The following is a 23,424-nucleotide window of genomic DNA, read 5'->3' as shown; positions in this document are numbered from 1 at the left end:
ATAATCAAAAATGAACAGGGTTTCTACCCAGGATTAGATAGGAAATAGTAAATCTAACGAAGAAAAGTAGTTAATAGGGAAAGTAGGAAGTACTTCACATTACCTGGCCAAGTCTCTAGAATAACTGCACAGTAATAAAAACAGAGCAGAAGACTGAATCATTATCATCCAAGGTCTATAATTAGCTAAATTTATAATTACAGTGTTCAATTTAGGCTTCATACTTAGCCCACTTCCAGGCACACAGCAAATATAAATCCCAAAAGAATATGTGGGGTAACTCACTTCCTCTCTATACTCTCACCTGTGAAATCCTGGGATTGATCTGTGAGGCTTGAATGAGCTATAAGACAAAGAGCAAATCATCTGCACAATTTACTGAAAATACATGTTTCCCAGTCCCAAGCCTATAAATTCTGAATTTAGAAATCTGTATTTTTAGGTAACTCTGATGGTATAAGTGTACAGGTCACACTTAAAAATGTTCTTAGGGATCTCTGGGTGGCTCAGCAGTTCAGCACCTGCCTTCGGCCTGGGGCGTGATCCTGAAGTCCCAGGATCGAGTCCCATGTCGGGCTCCCTGCATGGAGCCTCTTCTCCCTCTGCCTGTGTCTCTGCCTGTGTCTCTGCCTCTGTGTGTGTGTGTGTGTGTGTGTGTGTGTGTGTGTACGTGTGTGTCTCATGAATAAATAAATAAAATCTTTTAAAAAAATGTTCTTAAAAGTGGTCTGCAGAATTTAAAGTTACACAGGTCAGAATTCAAATGTAGTTTCTAAGGTATTTGGTTACCTCTAATCTAATAAAAATATTGACTTCTCTGAGGTCCAACTTATAAAATACGTATGTGATAATGTGTAGAAGCAGAAAAATACTCAATTGTACATTAGTACACTTAATTTCAGGAACACATTTCAGTTGCAAATGTTTATATATCTTCAGCTCAGCACAGTAATAAAAATCCTATGGAAATCTTAGGCAAAATAAACTCAACAAGGGAAAGCCCAATGGAGCAGTTTTCTCAAAAGCATATATTAAGCCAACAACTCATTCTCTTAATTTATATTTTCATAATTCTTTACTATAAACAATTGATTTCTTCTGTGTTTTCTGAAAGCAGGAATCCCAAGTTTTCAGTGATTATTGATACAGTTCTATTTAAGTCTTGCCAGAGACCACAGCTTTCCTAAACTCTGTCAAGCCTTTTACCCTCGGCTTTGCAAATGTGATTAACAACAAACCTACCTCTAACACCAAGCCATGTATACCCTTAATAATTTGGCCGATGCTTCTGGAAGGATTAAAAACAGAGCTGCTGAGTTCAAGGTCACAGGCAGGATCTCTGTCAAGGTTCATTGTCCCTGCTTTGTCCCTCTATCCCACTGATACCCACATGGAAGGCATCACCCACAGTCACCAGTACTTAATATACTCTTTACTAATCTTGTCCACAATACCCTGCAAAGCCATTTCTGCCTGATAATTTATTAGCTTTTTATATGTTTATCACTGGACTACTTCCACAAAGCGAACAGGACAGATTTCCATGATGTCAGATCACCAGTAAGTTCCTCAAGATAACAGGCAGGCTACCACTACTCCATCCTGTACACCAGAAAAGTAGAACACTGAATGATTTCTGAATATAAACAGCAATAAGATCTCAGAATTTAGTAGTGGAAAGCACACCAGTTTGCAGTCTGGAAATCTGCTCATTGAGCCCAGCCTTATGACCTCAGATAACTCTGAGCCTTGATTAAAGAGAGTCCAGTAAGATGATCTCTGAGGCCCCTCTGAGGATCTAAAATCTATGATTCTCCATCAAAGTCTTCTTTAACACCAACTTAAAAGGGCACTTCCCATGCCTGCAGGAAGCCTGTCCCCACCCACAGGGCCAATCTGTGGAGCAGTCAGTGCTCCAAGGCATCACTCAGCTCCACCTCGGAGGAGCACTCTGAAAATATCATAAAATGAGGATATGAGGCTGTTCTACCACACACCTGGGAATGGCAGAGATATGCCTATGACAGTTGAAAAGAGTATAAAATGAGTACCCCAGCCTATCATATCTATGAAAATAACAAGTACAGATAGATGAACACCTGGTAGCAGAGAGAAGGAAAAAAACTCAAGACAATTTCATATAAGAAAAACTCAGAATAATAGCGTAGCAATTCAATTTTAAAAGCTCTTTTCTGCAAATAAGGAAAAGACCATGATTTTCCATTTTTTGCAGTAGAGTACTTTCTACAAATCAGTGCTAGCCAGGAGGACAGAAACTTGAACCCCAGAAAATATACAAGACTTGCCCAAGGTCATGCAGCTAAAGACTGAGTGAACACAGTACCAGGTCTCCCAGTTCCTGGTTAGGTATTTTTCCACTACAGGACTGCCTTCCCAAATCAGCAGTTCTCATCTTTGTCATAATGACCTCTAGGCAAAAGGATCACAGCCTCATCTGTGATCAATTCCAGACTCTAGCCATCTGTACTTATAAGAGTTCCTTTAGAATGTGCACCTAAATCACTCTCCCCATGATTTTACCCACTTCCTCATATTGATACAAAGATAAACAAACGGCACCCTCTAAGTAGTAACTAAGCATTTTAAACCAGCATCTATACTCTAAAGTTTTAAAAAGGGTATTGGGGGGCTGTATGTGGACTGGGAAAAATTAGAGGTCCCCTAAAAGTAGGTTTTGTTCAACAGAATTTTTAACTTCTAGTAACTGAGATTTGCCTTTTTCTGGTTTACAAAAATGATATTTAAATGGCAGAGCTGTGAAAATGTCCATTTATATAAGTGTGCCCTGACAACCATGCCCACTTCCCGACTATACTGCTTAAGACAGAAGATGCGTTCTGGCAAACAGCATGCGACTTCTCCGGAAGAGGCCACCTTCGGGAAGCCAACGTCTCTCAGAACTGCATTCCAGACATGTCTAAACTGTCCTACATTGTGTTTGTTTTACTCTGTAAAATCCATGAGATTTAAGCTCCTGTTATCTAAGAAATGACTCTCACTTATCCTTATTATTAACTAGTATTTACTAAGTGCTTCCTTTGTACCAAATACTTTGTCTTTACTTTTATTTTTATCCCTAAAACAATTCCATGAGGTAGATATTTTTATTATCCTCATTTTACAGAAAAGGAAGCTGAGGCTGAAGCAAATTAAGTAAGAGGCCCAAGTTCTCACAGCTAACACATGGTAGAGCAGAGATTCTAACCTGAAATCTGACTGAAGAGATCCAGCTTGTGACCCCTGGGTCTTCTTTTCAATAAGTTAGAAGCTAAGAACAGCCAATGATACTGAGAAATATTCCTGTCTCCAGACAGGAATTCTAATTTCCCTCCTTTTTTAACTCCCTCTCCAATATAACCTACTAAAAACTCCAACTCAATCATCAACATCACTCCCCTGCTGCGAAAAAACATTCCTCACTGCCTAAGAATAAAGTTCAAATTCCCTGGCTTTCCACACGGCCTCAGACGACTTCTCCAGTATTCCCTCTTCACTCCCATATGAACCTTTTACAGTGCCAGAATTACTCTCTGAAATGCTTGCTTCAAATTCACGGTATTCGAAAAATAATTACTGGGCACCTACTGCTTATCACTTAATTTCATTACTTTTTGTTGAGCATCGAATAGTACTAGCACTATGCTAGACTCTGGGCTATAATGGTAAACAGAAAGGACTCGGCCTCTGCCCTCACAGAATTGTGAAGCAAGCCTTATTCATAATATCCTCCATCCCTGGAAAGCTCATTTCATCAATTTGATGAACTGATCAAATTCATCATTTTCCATCTAGGTTCAGCTTGAGCCCTCCTCCTCCTTCTGATTGCACCCATGGTTTTCCTCCTCCAAAGTGGGTCTCGTGGCCTGCAATGATCACACAACACTATCCAAAAGTACCTCTGACATTCCTCTACAGCTATATCACACTCAGTAATGAGCATGAAGCATGGCACAGTGCCAGGTGAATTCAAACATGTTAATCCATTTGCCTCTTCCAGCTTTTCATAAAATAATGATTTTGTAACTTTTCACTGTAAATCTTATTTCCCACATAAATTCTCTATTCTTTAATGAGCAAGTGGTTATTCCCATCCATATACAGCCCTACATTTTCATATATTCAGTACTTATTAAAAGAAAAGATCTTTTCATTATCCATTCTAAAGTTTGAGGATTTCATCTCCCTGCTAGTAATCAGGCACTGTCCCAGGCTGTTTTAGTATAGGTTCACTTCTGCCACAATTTTAAAATTAGTACTTAAAATAATGCAAGTAAATAAGCATATGTAATGATGTGCTACATAATACATCATCCGGGAAATGCATATTAAAACAACAATGAGATACCACCACTACACACTACCACTACCTAATAAAATGACCAAAATACAAACATTAATACCATCAAATGCTGGCCAGGCTATGGAACAGGGACTCTCATTATTAACAGAACAGTGGGAATGCACAATGGTACTCTGGAAGACAGCTACTTTGGAAGACAATTTGGTGGTTTCCTACAGAACTTAAGATATTCTTACCATACAATCCTGCAAGCTCTTAGTATTTACTCTAAGGAGGTGAAGACTTACCTCCACACAAAAACTTACTTGCAGATGTATACAGCACTTTTTATTCATAATTACCCAAACCCTGGAAGTAACCAAGATGTCTTTCAGCAGGTGAATGGATTAATAGTGATACATTCAGGAGATGGAATATTATTTAGCACTCAAAAGAAAGGAGCTATCAGCCATGAAAAGACATGGAGGAATCTTTAAATGCATATTACTACATGACAGGCCAAGGGCAGGCTTACTCCAAAATGTACCACTTTGGCATACTGATTACTCAGAATAAAAGGTACTTAACAGACATCCTACCTAAGAATATTCAAACCCTCTTCTGTCCCCTAAAAGCAGGCACTAAATCCCCCATGGAAAAGCTACCCTCCTTGTACTAGGAGCTAAAGAGACATCCTTATCACCAGGGATGGGACATTTAGAGCCCAGAATGCTGTGCAAACAACCCTTGTTACTTTTTACTAATTTACTACCCCTGCCCAAATTCTGCTTAGAATTCCTTACTAATTGACATTCCCAACATTGTTTTCTTTGTCCTGTCAATTCCTTGCAGATTTATTGTCTTCTTTGTCTAAAAAGTATAAAAATTGCCTCGGTCATTTCTTTGGGTCTCAATGTCATTATTGTGCCTCTGTGCACATGTAATAAGACTCTGGTTATTTCTCCTGTTAATCTGTCTTGTGTAAATTTAGCTCTTAGCCCAGCTGGAAGACCTTAACAGATAGAAAGGAATTTTTCCTTCCCTTCAAAACCAATCTGAAAAGGCTACATACTGTGGGATTCCAACTATGTAACATTCTGAAAAGGCCAAATTATGGAGACAGTAATAAAATGAGGGGCTGCCAAGAAGTGGGGTGGAAGGAAAGAACAAACAGAAGGTGCAGAGAGGGTGTTAGGGCAGTGAAATATTCTGTACCATAATATGGTAAGAATGGATACGTGTCATTGTACATTTGTCCAAAGTCATAAAATACAGAACACCAAGAGTGGACTCTAAGATAAAGTATGTGATTATGATGTGTCAGTGTGGGCTCACCAACTGTAACAAATACACCGTTCTGGTGGAGGATTTGATAATGGGGGAGGCTATGCATGGAGAGGGGAGCAGGGAATATCAGAAATCTCTGTACTTTCTTCTCAATTTTGCTGTGAACCTGCAACTGCTCTAAAAAAAGAAACTCTTTAAAAATACAGATAAATAAAAAATAACATAGGCCACTTTCTTTTGAGAAGCCTCTGAACTTGAGACCTTTCTCAAAAGTAAGATAAAAGAGCATCCTAACCAAAAATGTGAAAGAAAAAGGTCTCCTTTTGTCCCAAATGTAAAAGCAGCACTGGTTTTCAATGCCAAACTGGAGACAATGACCAGAGAGTTGGCTAACTACAGCAGAAGATGTGCCAGCCTCATAAATACCAGAACACTGTGCTTAGGTGGGTTCTCCTACCAGAGAAAGAGCAGCACCAGTGCCCAGGGCAAGAACACAGAGCCATGTTCCTCAACCCATGAAGAAAGGGCTGAAGGGTTCCAGACCTGCCGTCCCAGGAACCAGGTGTCTCTAAGTGACACAACAGGTAGCATGTACAGAACCACAAGCAGAGAGAATGTTGGCAAGAGCTCCCAATGGACTAGTCAAATGAGCTTCAACCTTGCTCTACGGAGGCCCCTTTAAAGATATCACCCCAATGTCAACCCAAAAATTCAGGGTCACTTTTTTTTTTTGCCCTGAATGAAGCAGAAAAAATAAGACAAAATATTTATAAATATGTGGATGCTACTTTAGAGAGGACCTTTGTATAAACATTGAACCCCTAAAATGTTTCTCATTCTGATGAACCACCTTTCCCAAATGCCAATTCAGAGGGTACACTGGCAAACACTGTGGGGAAGGTGGGAGCAGTGGCAACAGGGAGCACTTTGGCAGTGTACATTAAACAAAACAAAAATCTAAATAGCTACCTATCCTCTGAGTTAGAAATTCTAATCCTAAGAATTTCCTAAGGAACAAAGCAAAGATGTGGCCCCAAAATGTATGTGATTAGTCTTCTAAGAATTTTATGTAATATAAAAGTTGTATGTAATATAAAAAAGGATAATTAGATAACAGAGTCTAAAAATGATGAGACAGAAATATGCTTATTGATATGGAAAAGTTAAAATGAAAAAGATGGAAGTTTTGTAATGGTACCCTAAAGGTACCTCTCTCCCAAGGTACCCCACAGGCAAGGAAACAAGTAACACTGTTTCCACAGCAAGTCAGTTAAAACCCTTTTAGTGGAGATTTTATATCGAACACTGGACAATTCAGTTACCCTATGAAGATCTCTGTCCATACCCCTTCCATCACACTGAAACCGCTATTCAAAGTACACCACTCAAGAAACTAGCAATGTCAGCCCTAGACCTGTGCTATCCAACAACAGCCGCTAGCCATATATGGCTACATTTAGATTCTCTAAAATTAAATAAAACTTAAAATTCAGTGCCTCAGTCACACTACCTATATTTCCAGTGCTCAACAGCCACACAGGCTGGTGGCTACCATATTAGATGGCCCATATGGAACACTTTCCTCATCACAGAAATTCTACTAGAGGGCAGGTCCTACAACAAGAGAAAGGAGTAGGCTCCAGGAAGAAAGAATGGAAGGGAATGCAGCCCAAACCTCCACTAACCATAGCAGGGCCTATATATATACAGCAACTGCTGAAAAACCTCAAACTCCCATCTGTTAATAGAGATGTCACCAGTAACTTAAACATGAAATATGCATCTAACTGAAATCCTTTGAAGTGGAAACATACAAATGTTAACCTTAGTCCAGTGATATGTACATGGTACAAAAAGACTTCTGTACTGTTCTTGGGAATGAATCCCATCCATTTCAAAAATAAACAAAACTTCATTTCTTAAATTTAGATCTAAATCAGCATTAAAGCATTTGATCACTCAACTTGTACATGAAGCCCCAAATCACATGCTGCTTTTTGCAAAATAAAAGACTCTAATTTATTCTCAAAAAGTAAATCATTGCTGCCATCCCATCAAGAAAATATATGTGTAACAAGCTAAAAGGAAATCAATACTTTTAGAAAGCCAGTGAGCTCACTTAGATGCACTTAGTGCACGTATGTACACAAACTGGTATCTTTGCATATTTCTACACAAATGGATACAGAAGATGAGACAAACTGGTATCTTTGCATATTTCTACACAAATGGATACAGAAGATGAGAAAAAACAAGTATGCATTTACTAAACATACTCTAACACAGCATCTCCATCCTCCTGAGATACATCAACTCTTAATTTTTCAGGTCAATGAACATGAACAAGGAATTCAACCATCTAAAAAGAGAATCTATTCCCATTCCCTACAACAGATAAATAAATGTCTTTTATCTGGTTTTGTGATACACTAATAATGCAATAGCTGATAAAAACAGCCTACCCATTTTTAACTTCTTTTGAAAGAATTTTCAGATTACAGAAGAATTTATAAAATTTCATAGTTCCAATATTATATCCTTTACTCAGCTTCTCCTATGGTTAATACCCTATATAGGCAGGGTATAATCTTCAAACTAATATAACTAGCTAAAGATTTTATTTAGATTAATAATTATTTTCTTTTTATCTAATATTACACCTAACTGGAAATTTCTAACATACAATGATTAATGGGGGCAAAAGAGAACTGACAATTCAGAACCAAGGGAAGTTAACCAAAAACATCTCAACTTGCAATAGGTAACCTGATGGCAGGTAATCCTGACAGTAACAACATAAAAACCAGAGACCATTTCAGCTCTTGTTATTTATTCTTCTGTGACTTTTAATTTGTGAAGTTTATAATTTATTTAATTGGTAGTAGGAAGCACAGAAATGTATCCTTATTTGTTAAGCACAGAAGAAATAAATCTAGGTTTTCTTTTGACCTTAAGATATTAACGCTGCAGTAAAATAGTCAACCACTCATTCTACCCATGTCTATATCATGAGGACAGTTAAAAATAAATGTGTAAATATATAGTTTTTTTTCTTTTCTAGCTAAGTATCAAATTTACATTACTCTTGTAGCTTTTAATTTCAAATGTCCTCCAGAGAAGATAATCAGTGTCCTCCAGGAAAGATAATCTATCTTTATTTATACTCCATAAACCTCACCAGCTCAATAAACATTACGAGGTAAGTGTGAGATAGAACTGACTCTTAAATACGAAGCCTAATGATAAAAACCTTTCACCTGTATTTAGAATTTTCCACCTTCTAAATAAAGCATTAATGTCCAAATTTCAGTATGATGCAAAATACATTTAGGTTGACTGTTAAACATATCCTAAATGTCTAATCTCAAAAGCAAATATATATAGTGTACTTGGACTTATACCAGCACTAAGTGAACTCACAATAAAAAATTTCCACATTAAAAAAAAAAAAAAAAAAAAAAAAAATTTCCACATTTCAGGGCACCTGGATGGCTCAGTCAGTTAAGCATCCAACTCTTGATTTCAGTTCAGGTTATGATCTCAGGGTTTTGAGATTGAGCCCTGTGTAGGGTTCTCTCTCTCTCTCTCTCTCTCTCTCTCTGCCCCTCCCCATCCCTGTGTGTGTGTTCTCCTTCTCTAAAAACTAAAAAAAAAAAAAAAAAAAAAAAAAAAAAATTCCACATTTCAACAAGGCCCCAATTCTCAGAACCATTCGTCAGGGGCAGCCTGGGTGGTGCAGCGGTTTAGTCCCCCCGCCTGCAGCCCAGGGTGTGATCCTGGAGACCGGGATCAAGTCCCTGCATGGAGCATGCTTCTCCCTCTGTTTGTGTCTGCCTCTCTCTCTCTCAATAAATAAAATCTTAAAAAAAAAAAAAGTACCATTCCTCAGATTTATGCAGCCTTTGCCTTGATTAAAGACCTCAAGTTGTAAAAGAAGATGGGTTTTTTTAAGATTTTATTTATTTATTTATTTGAAAGAGAGTGTTCATGTGTGCGCACAAGTATGGGGGAGGGGTGGAGGGAGAGAGAGAAGCAGACTCCCCAAAACACTGGGAGCCAGGCACAGTGCTCCATCCCAGGACCCTGAGATCACAAACTGGGCCAAACCCAGATGCTTAGCAGACTGAGCCACCCAGGCACCCCAAAGATCTTTTCTTCAAAATGTAATAATTACATGACAGCGTTAATAGGCTAATGTCTAAAGAACCCATATTTTTGGGAAAACATAAAAATGGTAACTAGAGAAAATGAAGTACAAAAACAAAATTCACAGAAGTAAATTGCCTAATAAGCACACTAATGTAAGTAACATTTATATTAGAGCTTTCACATAAGAATTGAAAACTTTTTATATGAAAACTTAGAAAATAAAGGTATATTATAAATTTATAGGTATCTGCAGCCAGAACTGTCCGAGTCCTAATGAGAAGGCAGTAACTGGACATTAATCTGGTATCATAGGCAGTCCACAAGCCAGCAAAATGTGTGTGGTAATGAAGCAGGGAAAGCAAAAAATAGCATAACAGCTAAAAAAGAAAAAAATCAGTGGATATTTTATAAGCCCATTAAAAACAGGATATTTCAAAAAGGAAGAATGGTATATTGAAGTCAAATGGACAAGATAATTTGTTATAGATTTGTTATTAGATACCCATGATACTAATCACCACCCCATCAACAGCATCATCATAGCTACAAATCACTGAGAACCTGCCATGAGTCAAAGTCTATTCTTGTGTCTATCAACTCCTCTAGGTAGCTATTCTCTGTAATTTACAGAATAGTAAATTAGGGGCTGCAAGATTTCCCACAACCTTACTATGGGATCAAATAATTTGCCTTGAGTCACACAGAGCTAGTCTCACATCTCGGTTTTTCCATTTCACTCATCATTAGAATGACCTTGGGCAAATATTTTAACCTTTTAACTACTTAACTGTGACACTGTGTTACATTAGTTTTGTTATTTAAAAAAAAGAAATACTGTATTTATTGTAGATCATTTGTGTCATTGATGCAGAACTTTATTCTTTTTTTTTGCAGTACTTTATTCTTAAATAAAAGAACAGATTGCTTACACATTTTTAAATTAAAAAATTCAAAACGGTTTAGAAAATCATCTTTAATATTTTACACTACTATGAATATGAATTCAAAGATTATCCTAATGATCTGACTCTTCTATCACAAAATATTTTTAAATTAGTTAAACACATAACATTTTTAACCAATTTAAAAACATATGTCTGGTGGTCAAAAATTGGCATATCTCATTACATGAGAGACAAATACAATGGAAAATTTAGTCAACTTTCCATTTTGGTGTTATGTAGAAAAATGGCAGCTTGAATAACCTAAAGACAAGAATTCAAAAAAAAAAAACAATTGTTAAATGTGAGTACTTCAATCTCACACCTGCCTGCCTGTTCTCTTCTTCAGAAGGATGGGGAATATTGGGTGAAAGGGCTAAAAGACCAGAAGTCATATGAGATAAGAGATCAAAAATCTCAAACCACAAAAGCACTGTTAACATACATCTCTCATCAAGGAAACTAGTTATAAATCTGGATCCTCCCATCATCTCTTCGACACCAATCTGGGGATGAGAACATTCAGATCTTTCCACATTGCCTGGATTAGAAAATTTTATTAACAGCAAGTCTATAAGATGAATTTTAGAAAACCTCTTTATCACTTCCACTGAAAAAGACTGAATAAGCCTGCCTAAACTCAAAAATTTCACCTTCTCCCTTTTCAAAGCCAATTCTTCCTCCTTACTTCTCCAACCTCCCCTCACTACAACAGCATTCAGTCCCCAAAGATGCAGGGTCAACTCTGACTCATTCCTTTCTCTTATACCATTAGGCACAAAATTATATTGCTGCTTCATTCATTTCTTTCAACGACGATTTCATAACTACTCAGTATCAGGTGGGTGGGGAATACAAAGACTTTTGTAAAGTCTGTGCTCTGACTCTTAGCACATTTGCACTGTCAGAGTGGGGGGAGGGGAGTATGGCAGCAGCAGGATGGCTTCTATGGAGAACTTCCTTTCCAATCCAACTATCCCACACTCAGACTTTCTCAGTGAACCAACGCCACTGATCTTTACTGTTTCCAATCTTTTCCCATTCCCATCTAGTTCTCATGTCTCCAACATATTAACCTTCCTAGGGCCACTTTGATCAACTGAACCTACTACCCAAAAAACCTGACACTCCCTAACTTGGCATTCAGGACCCTACACATGAACTCGTTAGGCTGCGACAGGCCCAAGACTTGTCCAGACTATTATTCCCCTCTTCTGAGAATGAACTGACTCCATTCACCATGACCCAAATAAATCCTGTAGTTTCCCCACCTCTAGGCCTTTCCTATTGTTATTCCCCATCTATCTGAAATGTATTACATTTTCACAAGAACCACCCACCCAAAAGACCCAGCCCAACCCATTCTTCCATGAAGCTATCTTAGATCACATGAGGCCAAAGGTATCTCTGCCACATTTGATATCTTACAGCACATGCTTTTTGGTTGATTTTAGCATCTACTTTTTTAACTAATGCAGTACTTATGATACAGTACCTTAAACGATAACGTGTATACTTCTCATCTTTCACAATTAGAATTTCACGACCTTTTCAAATTTAGTGACCTGGAATCAGAGGCCATATCTCATGTATCTTTGTAATAACTTGTGTATTTAATAAACTATTATGGTCCTCAGTATATGTTCAATATTATTTTTTAATTAATCAATGAAGATTTCAGTAAGCAAACTGACAATTCTCAAACCTACATTACAAATTACCCACATATACCTGAAAAATAACAAGCAGTTTTTTTTTTAAATTCCTACCTACTACTTGTCAAGTTTTATTCCTTTGCCTCAAAAAAATTGACCTTTAGAAATGCTTCCTAAGGAAATGCCTCCAAAGACATGAGAATAGGAGGAGGGGCAAGACGGCGGAAGAGTGGGGTCCCCAAATCACCTGTCCCCACCAACTTCCCTAGATAACCTTCAAATCATCCTGAAAATCTACGAATTCGGCCTGAGATTTAAAGAGAGACCAGCTGGAATGCTACAGTGAGAAGAGTTCGTGCTTCCATTAAGGAAGGAAGATGGGGAAAAAGAAATAAAGACACAAAAGGCCTCCAAGGGGGAGGGGCCCCACGAGGAGCGGGGCTGAGGCCGGGGCGAGTGTCCCCAGGACAGGAGAGCCCCGGCCCCGAGGAGCAGGAGCTGCACCAACCTTCCCGGTGGAAAGGGGCCCGCAGGGAGTTAGAGCAGGACCCAGGAGGGCGGGGATGCCCTCGGGCTCCCGGGGACACTAACAGGCACCTACGCCCGGGAGAGAGCGCGGAGCTCCCTAAGGGCTGCAGCGCGCACGGCGGGACCCGGAGCAGCTCGGAGGGGCTCGGGCGGTGGCTCCGCAGAGGGGGCTGTGGGGCGGGAGCGCGAATCCAACAGCGCAGGCGCCGGAGCACAGGGCGCCGGGACACAGCCCAGGATCCGGCCTCCCCCGGGGACAGGCAGAGGCCGGGAGGGCCCAGGACAGCGAGGACGCTCCTGCCCCGAGCCGAGCAGATCAGCGGCCCCGCCCCAGAGCCTCCAGGCCCTGCAGACGGAGAGCCCCGGAGCTACTGCGGGAGCTGACTCCAGGGCTGCAGAGCTGGCCGCTGCCACTGCGGTTGTTCCTCCTGGGACCTAAAGGGGTGAACAGCCCCCACTGAGCCCTGCACCAGGCAGGGGCAGAGCAGCTCCCCCAAGTGCTAACACCTGAAAATCAGCACAGCAGGCCCCTCCCCCAGAAGACCAGCTAGACGGACCAGTTCCAGGGGAAGTCAAGGGACTTAAAGTATACAGAATCAGAGGATACTGCCCCGTGGTTTTTGGGTTTTTCTGTTTTGTTTTGTGTTTTTTTTTTCTTTCTTTCTTTTTGATTTCTGATTGCTTCCCCCACCCCTTTTTTTTTCCCTCACCTTTCTTTCTTTTTCTTTCTCTTTTTCTTCTCTTTTTTCCCTTTTTTTCTTCTTTCTCTTTTTACTTTTTCTCTTTTCTTTCCTTCTCTCTCTCTCTTTTTCTCCTTTTCCCAATACAACTTGTTTTTGGCCACTCTGCACTGAGCAAAATGACTAGAAGGAAAACCTCATCTCAAAAGAAAGAATCAGAAACAGTCGTCTCTCCCACAGAGTTACAAAATCTGGATTACAATTCAATGTCAGAAAGCCAATTCAGAAGCACTATTATAGCTACTGGTGGCTCTAGAAAAAAGCATAAAAGACTCAAGAGACTTCATGACTGCAGAATTTAGATCCAATCAGGCAGAAATGAAAAATCAATTAAATGAGATGCAATCCAAGCTAGACGTCCTAACAACAAGGCTTAACGAGGTGGAAAAATGAGTGAGTGACATAGAAGACAAGTTGATGGCAAAGAGGGAAACTGAGGAAAAAAGAGGCAATTAAAAGACCATGAGGATAGATTAAGGGAAATAAATGACAGCCTGAGGAAGAAAAACCTACATTTAATTGGGGTTCCCGAGGGCGCCGAAAGGGACAGAGGGCCAGAATATGTATTTGAACAAATCCTAGCTGAAAACTTTCCGAATCTGGGAAGGGAAACAGGCATTCAGATCCAGGAAATAGTGAGATCCCCCCCTAAAATCAACAAAAACCGTTCAACACCTCGACATTTAATAGTGAAGCTTGCAAATTCCAAAGATAAGGAGAAGATCCTTAAAGCAGCAAGAGAAAAAAAGTCCCTGACTTTTATGGGGAGGAATATTAGGGTAACAGCAGACCTCTCCACAGAGACCTGGCAGGCCAGAAAGGGCTGGCAGGATATATTCAGGGTCCTAACTGAGAAGAACATGCAACCAAGAATACTTTATCCAGCAAGACTCTCATTCAAAATGGAAGGAGAGATAAAGAGCTTCCAAGACAGGCAGGAACTGAAAGAATATGTAACCTCCAAACCAGCTCTGCAAGAAATTTTAAGGGGAACTCTTAAAATTCCCCGTTAAGAAGAAGTTCAGTGGAGCAATCCACAAAAACAAGGACTGAGTAGATATGATGACACTAAACTCATATCTATCAATAGTAACTCTGAACATGAACGGGCTTAATGACCCCATCAAAAGGCGCAGGGTTTCAGACTGGATAAAAAAGCTGGACCCATCTATTTGCTGTCCACAAGAGACTCATTTTAGACAGAAGGACACCTACAACCTGAAAATAAAAGGTTGGAGAACCATTTACCATTCAAATGGTCCTCAAAAGAAAGCAGGGGTAGCCATCCTTATATCAGATAAACTAAAATTTACCCCGAAGACTATAGTGAGAGATGAAGAGGGGCACTATCTCATACTCAAAGGATCTATCCAACAAGAGGACGTAACAATCCTCAATATATATGCCCTGAATGTGGGAGCTGCCAAATATTTAAACCAATTAATAACCAAACTGAAGAAATACTTTGATAATAATACACTTATACTTGGTGACTTCAATCTAGCTCTTTCTATACTAGATAAGTCTTCTAAGCACAACATATCCAAAGAAACGAGAGCTTTAAATGATACACTGGACCAGATGGATTTCACAGATATCTACAGAACTTTACATCCAAACTCAACTGAATTCACATTCTTCTCAAGTGCACATGGAACTTTCTCCAGAATAGACCACATACTGGGTCACAAATCGGGTCTGAACCGATATCAAAAGATCAGGATAGTCCCCTGTATATTCTCAGACCATATGCCTTGAAATTAGAACTTAATCACAACAAGAAGTTTGGAAGGACCACAAACACGTGGAGGTTAAGGACCATCCTGCTAAAAGATGAAAAGGTCAACCAGGAAATTAAGGAAGAATTAAAAAGATTCATGGAAACTAATGAGAATGAAGATACAACCGTTCAAAATCTTTGGGATGCAGCAAAAGCAGTCCTGAGGGGGAAATACATCGCAATACAAGCATCCATTCAAAAACTGGAAAGAACTCAAATACAAAAGCTCACCTTACACATAAAGGAGCTAGAGAAAAAGCAACAAATGGACCCCACCCCCAGCAGAAGAAGACAGTTAATTAAAATTCAAGCAGAACTAAATGAAATCGAGACCAAAAGAACTGTGGAACATATCAACAGAACCAGGAGTTGGTTCTTTGAAAGAATTAATAAGATAGATAAACCATTAGCCAACCTTATTAAAAAGAAGAGAGAAGACTCAAATTAATAAAATCATGAATGAGAAAGGAGAGATCACTACCAACACCAAGGAAATACAAACGATTTTAAAAACATATTATGAACAGCTCTACGCCAATAAATTAGGCAATCTAGAAGAAATGGACGCATTCCTGGAAAGCCACAAACTACCAAAACTGGAGCAGGAAGAAATAGAAAACCTGAACAGGCCAATAACCAGGGAGGAAATTGAAGCAGTCATCAAAAACCTCCCAAGACACAAGAGTCCAGGGCCAGATGGCTTCCCAGGGGAATTCTATCAAACGTTAAAGAAGAAATCATACCTATTCTACTAAAGCTGTTTGGAAAGATAGAAAGAGATGGAGTACTTCCAAACTCGTTCTATGAGGCCAGCATCACCTTAATTCCGAAACCAGACAAAGACCCCACCAAAAAGGAGAATTACAGACCAATATCCCTGATGAACATGGATGCAAAAATTCTCAACAAGATACTAGCCAATAGGATCCAACAACACATTCAGAAAATTATCCACCATGACCAAGTAGGATTTATCCCTGGGACACAAGGCTGGTTCAACACTCATAAAACAATCAGTGTGATTCATCATATCAGCAAGAGAAAAACCAAGAACCATATGATCCTCTCATTAGATGCAGAGAAAGCATCTGACAAAATACAGCATCCATTCCTGATCAAAACCCTTCAGAGTGTAGGGATAGAGGGAACTTTCCTCGACATCTTAAAAGCCATCTACGAAAAGCCCACAGCAAATATCATTCTCAATGGGGAAGCACTGGGAGCCTTTCCCCTAAGATCAGGAACAAGACAGGGATGTCCACTCTCACCACTGCTATTCAACATAGTTCTGGAAGTCCTCGCCTCAGCAATCAGACAACAAAAAGACCTTAAGGGCATTCAAATTGGCAAAGAAGAAGTCAAACTCTCCCTCTTCGCCGATGACATGATACTCTACATAGAAAACTCAAAAGCCTCCACCCCAAGATTGCTAGAACTCATACAGCAATTTGGTAGCGTGGCAGGATACAAAATCAACGCCCAGAAATCAATGGCATTTCTATACACTAACAATGAGACTGAGGAAAGAGAAATTAAGGGGTCAATCCCATTTACAATTGCACCCCAAAGCATAAGATACCTAGGAATAAACCTAACCAGAGAGGTAAAGGATCTATACCCTAAAAACTATAGAACACTTCTGAAAGAAATTGAGGAAGACACAAAGAGATGGAAAAATATTCCATGCTCATGGATTGGCAGAATTAATATTGTGAAAATGTCAATGTTACCCAGGGCAATTTACACGTTTAATGCAATCCCTATCAAAATACCATGGACTTTCTTCAGAGAGTTAGAACAAATTATTTTAAGATTTGTGTGGAATCAGAAAAGACCCCGAATAGCCAGGGGAATTTTAAAAAAGAAAACCACAGCTGGGGGCATCACAATGCCATATTTCAGGTTGTACTACAAAGCTGTGGTCATCAAGACAGTGTGGTACTGGCACAAAAATAGACACATAGATCAATGGAACAGAATAGAGAATCCAGAAGTGGACCCTGAACTTTATGGTCAACTAATATTCGATAAAGTAGGAAAGACTATCCATTGGAAGAAAGACAGTCTCTTCAATAGATGGTGCTGGGAAAATTGGACATCCACAAGCAGAAGAATGAAACTGGACCACTCTCTTTCACCATACACAAAGATAAACTCAAAATGGATGAGAGATCTAAATGTGAGACAAGAGTCCATCAAAATCCTAGAGGAGAACACAGGCAACACCCTTTTTGAACTTGGCCACAGCAACTTCTTACAAGATACATCCAGAAAGGCAAAAGAAACAAAAGCAAAAATGAACTACTGGGACTTCATCAAGATAAGAAGCTTTTGCACAGCAAAGGATACAGTCAACAAAACTAAAAGACAACCTACAGAATGGGAGAAGATATTTGCAAATGACGTATCAGATAAAGGGCTTGTTTCCAAGATCTATAAAGAACTTATTAAACTCAACACCAAAGAAACAAACAATCCAATCATGAAATGGGCAAAAGACATGAAGAGAAATCTCACAGAGGAAGACATGGACATGGCCAACATGCACATGAGAAAATGCTCTGCATCACTTGCCATCAGGGAAATACAAATCAAAACCACAATGAGATACCACCTCACACCAGTGAGAATGGGGAAAATTAACAAGAAAGGTTGAATGGATAAAGAAGATGTGGTCTGTATATACGATGGAATATTATTCAGCCATTAGAAACAATGAATACCCACCATTTGCTTCAATGTGGATGGAACTGGAGGGTATTATGCTGAGTGAAGTAAGTCAATTGGAGAAGGACAAATATATGGTTTCATTCATTCAGGGCATATAAAAAATAGTGAATGGGATTGAAGGGGAAAGGAGAGAAAATGAGTGGGAAATATCAGAGAGGGAGACAGGACAGGAGAGACTCCTAACTCTGGGAAATGAACAAGGTGTAGTGCAAGGGGAGGCAGGTGGGGGATGGGGTGACCAGGTGATGGGCACTGAGGGGGGCACTTGACGGGATGAGCACTGGGTGTTATCCTATATGTTGGCAAATTGAACTCCAATAAAAAAATACAAAAGAAAAAAAGAAAAAAAAAGACATGCAAATATATTATTTAAGAGGTTTTTAAAAAGAAAGAAAAACCTAAAGGACAAAAATCTAAATTCTTAGATTCAATGCTACCAAAATTAGTATTGTCGTGAGCAATCTAAATAAGTTACAGAACTGATATACTTGCAGCAACTGGGTGGCTCAGTAGGTTGTGTCTGCCTTTAGCTCTGGGTTTTGGGATTGAGACCTCCTTTGGGCTCCCGGTTCAGCAGAGTCTGCTTCTACCCTTTCCCTCTGCCCCTCCCCTGCTTGTGCGCGCGCTCTCTCTCTCTCTCTCTCTCTCTCTCCCTCTAATAAATAACAAAAATCTTTTAAAAAGTACAACCTGGGGCAGCCCTGGTGGCTTAGTGGTTTAACACCACCTTTAGCCTGGGGTGTGATCCTGGGGACCTGGGATCGAGTCCCACATCGGGCTCCCTGCATGGGGCCTGCTTCTCCCTCTGCCTGTGTCTCTGTATCTCTCATGAATAAATAAATAAAATCTTTTAAAAATAAAAATAATAAAATAAAAAGTACAACATATAGTAATGTTAATTTACGAAAGATTATTTCGAATTATTAGAATTATTATTTTATAATAAGAGAAAAAGAAAATTAGGAGGTCATAGTTACAGCATTACTCCAATTCAAAGGCTTGTTTGGAGGTTCTAGCAGGGGAGTGCAGCTACTCCTATACCCTTGACAGAATAGTCCTCCTCTATCAGGGAAGGTGGTCCTCTTCAGCCAAGCGTAGCTTCAGGAGGGATGCACACAGAGCAGTAAGGAGGGAAGGGGACACCAACCTAGCCAGCCAGCTCAGTCAAATCAACTATGGTGGTCAATGGAGTGACAGATGTCACAGCCAGATCGCCCCCACATCCTCCATGACCCCAAATTGAAAGAAATACACATCTAAGTCTATATACAAATACAAAATAAATGTATTTGAGAGATATGAACCAGTGAATAAACAGATGAAAAATACCTGTATTTTAGTAATCTACCACCACATAAACTTGCTTTCTGACCCATAAACCTGTATTTTTTTTTTAACAGATACATGTAGGGTAGGCCGCTTCAGGATGAAGCTGAACATCTCTTTCCCAGCTACTGGCTGCCAGAAACTCATGGAAGTGGATGAGGAGCGCAAACTGCGTACCTTTTATGAGAAGCGTATGGCCATAGAAGTTGCTGCCGATGCTCTGCGCGAGGAATGGAAGGGTTACGTGTTGCGAATCAGTGGTGGCAATGACAAACAAGGCTCCCCCATGAACCCATGGCCGTGTCTGCCTGCTGCTGAGTAAGGGGCATTCCTGCTGCGGACCCAGGAAGACTGGAGAGAGGAAGCGCAAATCTGTTTGGGGTTGCATTGTGGATGCCAATCTCAGTGTTCTCAATTTGGTTATTGTAAAAAAAAAGGGGAGAAGGATATTCCTGGACTCACTGATACTACTGTGCCTCGTCGCCTGGGGCCCAAAAGAGCCAGCAGAATCCGAAAGCTTTTTAATCTGTCAAAAGAAGACGATGTCTGCCAGTATGTTGTTAGAAAGCCCCTAAACAAAGAAGTTAAGAAACCTAGAACCAAAGCACCCAAGATTCAGCGTCTTGATACTCCACGCGTCCTCCAACACAAACGTCGGCGTATTGCTTTGACGAAACAGCGTACTAAGAAAAATAAGGAAAAGACTGCAGAATATGCTAAACTTTTGGCCAAGAGAATGAAGGAGGCCAAAGAAAAATGCCAGGAACAGATTGCCAAGAGACGGAGGCTGTCCTCTCTGAGAGCTTCTACCTCTAAGTCTGAGTCCAGTCAAAAATGAGATTTTCTAAGAGTGACAAAATAAATAAGATCAGACACCCAATTAATTAATTAATTAATTAATTAATTAATTAAAAGATGCATGTATCTACACATATCATTAGGGTGTTTTGTTCATATTAATATAAAGTAATAGTGTAAAATACTTTAAAAAAAGCATTGCTCTGCATGGTGGGATTATAGGTAATATTTTTCTATAGGCTTCTCTAAATTTTCTACAGTGAATATGCTGCTTCTGTAATCAAGGAAATAACAAATATTGTCTTTAAAAACAAAATCATTCATTTTGGTCTCATAAAGGTAAATACAATTTGACAGTTCAGCTTCTGGATCAATCTTATCCATATCACATTTAAGCTTAAATGGTAACACAGATTCACCAAAAATTAAGTATCAAAACACAGATCCTTCCAGCAACTCCATTTCTGGATATATACCCAAAAGAATTAAAAGCAAGGACCCAAGCAGACGTTTATACAGCCACTTTTGCAGCAACATTACTCACGATAGTTAAAAGATGGAAGGAATCCAAATGTCCATCGACAGATGAGTACACAAAATGTGATATATACATATAATGGAATATTATTCCACCTTAAAAAGGAATGAAATTCTGATAGATGCTATACCCTGACATTATGCTAAGTGAAATAATCCAATCATAAAAGACAGGTATTGTATATGGGGGTACATATATGAGATACTGGGAGCAGTCAGGAAAAAGACAGAAAGCAAAAAGGTAGCCAGGGGGAGAAGACGGAGATGGAATTATTATTTAGTAAGTACAGAGTTTCAGTTTAGGAAAATGAGAAAGTTCTGGGGAATGACAGTGCTGATGCCTGTACAACAATGTCAATGTACCTAAATGGCTCTGAACTATACACTGAAAAATGGTTTTACGGTTATGTATAACTTTGCCACAATTAAAAACACACACACAGTTGTTTAAAATGACAATGTTTGCAGAAATCCAGTGACTCTGTATATATCATGGATAGCCTAACCTAGGATTTTCAAGCAAATGGCATCTATAATTTTTTTTTTAAGATTTTATTTATTTGACAGAGAGCATAAGCAGGAGGAGTGGCAGGCAGAGGAGATGAAGAAGCAAGTTCCCCACTGAGCAGGGAGCCCAATGTGGAGCTGGATCCCAGGACCCTGAGATCAGGACCTGAAACGAAGGCAAACCTTAACCGACTGAGCCACCCAGGCACTCTAACATCCATGAATTTAGATTAGATGTGAAGAATAGAGTAGAGAGAACAAAGGCTCTCAGAACAACCTTATACACATTCACATAATAGCTTATTACAGGATAGACCTGTATACAGGTGGGACAGGACAATGCGAAATACAACAGCTTGAAGGACAATTAGAGGCAATACAACTATTTTGTGTGGAGTTATCAATCACATCACAAAATGAAAAGAGGTACAGAAGAATGCTCTGCCATGGTGCCCCAGACACCCTGCATTTATCCAAATAGTCCATGTAGACAAGATCTGAACCACAGCTGATATGACTTGGAGGAATATCCTACGATCCTCCTGTATCACAGGAGGGGGGAAGGGGTCTAAGGAGCCACTAAGAGGTTGTCTTAGTCCATCTATACTGCTATTAACAAAATATCACAAGTGGATAGCTTACAAACAACACATATTTATGTCTAACAGTTCTGGAAGGTAGAAGTCGAAGATCAGGGTGCCAGCATGGTTGGGTGAGGCCCCTTTTCTGGGTTGCAGACTTCTGTGTCCTCACATGGTAGAAGTGGCTAAGGATCTCTTTGGAGTCTCTTTTATTATAAGGTACTAATCCCAATCCTGAGGGCACCATCATCAGAACTTAAGGTCCTCCCAAAGGACCAATAGTAGTGTTAAGATTGCAACACTGAACAGGGCAGGGAGGCAACATTCAGATCACACACAGCAAAGCCATCTCCCATTAGCCTCCCTGTCTCTCTGGTGGCTGCCATGAGATGGGTTCTCACTGCCTCCTGGGTTCTGGGTTCTCACTGCCTCTCTGCACATTCCTCCACTCCGCACCAAATAGAGTTCCAAAATATAAACCCACTTAGCTGCAATCTAGACTTGGCTTCCTGGCAGTAGTGTATCCTGTGACACATGCCAATACACTGCTTGGTATGTTGGAAAAAGATTACAGGAAGCTGGCACCTTTCACTTATTCTTTTTTCTGTTTGTAGGTAATCAACCACCTAAATCTAAAAGTAATTTTTTTTTTCTTTACTGATAAAATTGGTCAGGCCTTGGCCTTGCCTTGTCTTACAGGTGTGAGTTCAACAAGTAGTCACAAATGGCACCAAGTTCTTGAGACTACTGTTACAAACCAAATGGTAATCTTTACATGTGAGCGGGATAAAGCAGACAGTTGTTAAAATTCACCTTCTCAATTTCACTCGTTCTTATGTGCGGTATATAGCCTTACCTTCCTGCACTAAACCCATCCTTAAGAGCAGATACAGGGGCGCCTGGGTGGCTCAGTGGTTGAGCATCTGCCTTTGGCTCAAGACGTGATCCCGGGGTCCTGGGATGGAGTCCCGCACCGGGCACCCTGCAGGAAGCCTGCTTCTCCCTCTGCCTGTGTCTCTGCCTCTCTCTCTCTCTGTCTCTCATGAATAAATAAAATCTTTAAAGAAAAAAAGAAAAAGAAAGCAGAGACATGTTCTTTTCTACTTTCCTATATAATTTTATCAGCTCCAGATAGATAGCATTATGCATTGGCAGTACTCAGTAAGTATTGCTGACCACATGTCATTTAGTCCCTGAGCTACAAGCAGATAAGGTGCTACTCTTTGATTTCATAGAAACAACAAGCAAAATCATGACAGTTTAAAAAAAAGAGATTTATTTAAGGTCACATTTTCAGGAATCATGATTTGCTACTGATACTATGTGATGTTCTATAAGGAAAACATTACATCCATATTTTTTAAGAGGGAAGAAAATTTTTTTTCCCACACCAAGAGAAAAATGATTTCTACAAAGCAAAAATCCTGCCAGAAACTAAGGAAGTGCTCAGGAACAATAAGGACATATCTAAGGAATATAGTTTGGAAAGGAACCAGTTTAAAGAGGCTCCTACCACCAAATCTGGGACAAGTTAAGCAACAAAAAAATAAGAAGAGACTACAACT

At 39.7% G+C, this 23,424-nt stretch overlaps 1 protein-coding gene and 1 pseudogene across 1 annotated transcript in view; one reads left to right on the top strand and one right to left on the bottom strand.

Annotated features, from left to right (window-relative positions):
- The window catches only part of CCNY (cyclin Y), a 235,029-nt gene that overhangs the window by 193,287 nt on the left and 18,318 nt on the right, over positions 1–23,424 (bottom strand). The gene's annotated exons all lie outside the window — the stretch shown is intronic.
- LOC121496903 lies at positions 18,915–20,313 on the top strand (annotated as a pseudogene).

The sequence above is a fragment of the Vulpes lagopus genome, chromosome 8 (genome assembly GCF_018345385.1).
Source record: "Vulpes lagopus strain Blue_001 chromosome 8, ASM1834538v1, whole genome shotgun sequence".
In the NCBI taxonomy this organism is placed as follows: Eukaryota; Metazoa; Chordata; class Mammalia; order Carnivora; family Canidae; genus Vulpes; species Vulpes lagopus.
This window is presented reverse-complemented; position numbering and strand designations above follow the sequence as displayed.